The sequence below is a fragment of the Arachis duranensis genome, unplaced genomic scaffold (genome assembly GCF_000817695.3).
Source record: "Arachis duranensis cultivar V14167 unplaced genomic scaffold, aradu.V14167.gnm2.J7QH unplaced_Scaffold_69888, whole genome shotgun sequence".
Taxonomy (NCBI): Eukaryota; Viridiplantae; Streptophyta; class Magnoliopsida; order Fabales; family Fabaceae; genus Arachis; species Arachis duranensis.
In genome coordinates this window covers 29,192-31,741 of record NW_026265043.1, presented here as the reverse complement: position 1 = coordinate 31,741, position 2,550 = coordinate 29,192, and positions in this window count along the sequence as shown.

Genomic DNA, 2,550 nt, shown 5'->3' with positions numbered 1-2,550 from the left:
TGGGGTTTTATGCAGATATGTGGCTACTCACTTCTTATTGACTTATAGGCCTAGAAGTTTCCCTCTAAGCATCAAGCAACACATTGCTATGACCTCTCATTATTCTTTTGTCCTTATTTACTAAAAAATTCTTTATAAGCTTTAATTCAGTGTCATGTGTAACAAGCTTCTTTTCTTTACTTCTGCTTGACACATTATTCACTTTAGACACTTAGCTTACATTCCTTCTTAGAGCATTGATGCCTAGCACCTCTTTGGGTCACTAAATGCCTTGTAGTTAGGTTGCTCTTGATGGTGGACTTTCAGTTGATAATCCCGGGTGAGTTAACCCAAGTTACCAAGTGTTAATGCACTCCAAAGAACTTAATAATCCAAGCAGATCCTAGTACAAAAACACCACAGGCATATGCTCTAAAGTTCAAGCTATTGGTGTCTAGCTTATTTCTTATTTCTTTTGTTCTTGTTGCTGCCATTTTGGCTTTTCTCATTTCATCTTTCTTTTCTTTTTAGCCAAGGACTTTTTATTTATTTGAGATTCATAGACAATGAGCTACTTTTTAACTTAAAAAGGAAAACATTCTATTCCTTTTATTCACTAAAAGTGAGTCACAACACACTCACACATATATACCTCCACTTACTATTATTTGACTCTTAGCTAACAATTAACCATATTGCTTCCTTTTTCAAACATTTCTTTTATTGAATTGAAAAGGCTTAGGGACAGAACAAGCATTAATTAAGTGAAAGCAAACAAACAAGCACACACTTAGACTAGCTTACTTATTTTAGGAAAGATAAACATAACGTAACACTTAAAATAACCAATAAAGATGCAAAGAGTACTTTAAACAAATAGGATGCATGCTTTTTCTTGTGGTGATGAACAAGGATTGAATCCACCTTTCATTTGTCATGCTTTTTCTTTCTTCTTGCATTTGCTTGGGAATTGGTGTCCTCTGTGTCCAAGCCTGTTGTCTGCTGACCCTTCCAGAATCCAGCTTTATTCATTGTTTCTTCTACTCAATCTTCAAGGCTCATAGCCTTGCTTACTTCTATTTCACTTTTCTTGTTGAAGAATTCATCATAGGTTGGAAATGCTGGATCCATGTTATGCAGATGTTCTCCAATATAATTCAATTTGATTTGGCTATTTATGTTATAATCGGCTTGGACTTCATATCTTGCATCTTGCAGGGTTGTGAATTCCTTGAAAGCTCTCATATTTTCAGCTTGCATTTGTGCCAACTTCCCAAATGATTCATGAGATTGAAAAGCATGCTCCTCTTGCATTACAAAGAATTTTGATTCAAACTCACTTTGTTGGTTCATCATTTTCAGCTGCCATTCCTCTTGCTCTTGTTGGTGCTTCATGTATTGTAGATGGTACTACTCTTGCTTTTCTTGAATTCTTGTGTATTGTTGTGACAGCCTTCCAATTGCTTCTTGCATCTGAGTCATGTCCATATTGTTATATGATGGAATGTGTTGCTGTCCCTCTTCCTCTTCTTGTGACTCTTCTTCCTCCATTGGTTCATCTCTTTGCCTTCTTCTTTGTGGCCTTCGGCTCTGCTGTGCTTCAGTAACCATCATCATTCTTTCAATGGTTATAGGCATACCCAGGACCAACCATGTTGGGTTTTCATCTTCCATTGGCACCTTGGCTTTCATGCACAAACGCATAATGGTACTTGGATAGTATAGCCAACCTTCAGCCGAATTTTTTTCTGCAATCCTTTGAATGTCATTTGCAATGATTTCATGAACCTTCACTTCTCCTCCCATCATTATACAATACAACATGATAGCTCTCTTTTTATTGACCTCAGAAGTGTTCACCGTGCCCAAGATTGATCTCTTCAAAAGCTCATACCACCCTTTTGCTTCAGGGGTGAGGTCTCCTCTTCTCAAGTACTTGTACTTGTTTTTAGTGGTTCCTACCCACTCCGTGTTTACCACACAAATTTCACTAGCAATCTCATCATAGTCTTGCTCTTCATTTAGCCTTTGATGGTATCCTGGCTCATCAAAATGGGTTACTGACAAACCCCAATTTGACGGTTTGTTGTGTATTAAATTTAGAGTATTTTGATAACCTTTTGTCACATTTAACCTATGAATTAGCATGGTTTTGTTATCTCTCCCATATTCGTGCTTAAGTGTAAAAACATGCTTTCTAAGCATTATCTTGATGAATTCTAATTTCTCTTTGATTCCACAAGATGCCTTGATGTGTTTACTAGTAATCTCAGGTTGAAATAGGATAGACATGGATCAAAGGAAGCAAGGAAGAAAGCATGCAAGTGGAGAGAAGCACTAAAAGCCAAAGAGCTGATCCAGGCCATGCACGCGCACGCGCACAAGGCGCTCGCGCGCACATTGCGAAACAGGCCAAGGACGCGCACGCGTACCATGCGCGCACGCGCCGGTGATGGCACATGACTTCATTTATGTAACACGTGCCTGGCGATTTTAGAGAGGTTTCAGCAACCAACTTTGGCGCCAAAATGCACATAAAAGCCAAGGATTGAAGGGGATTAAAAACACATG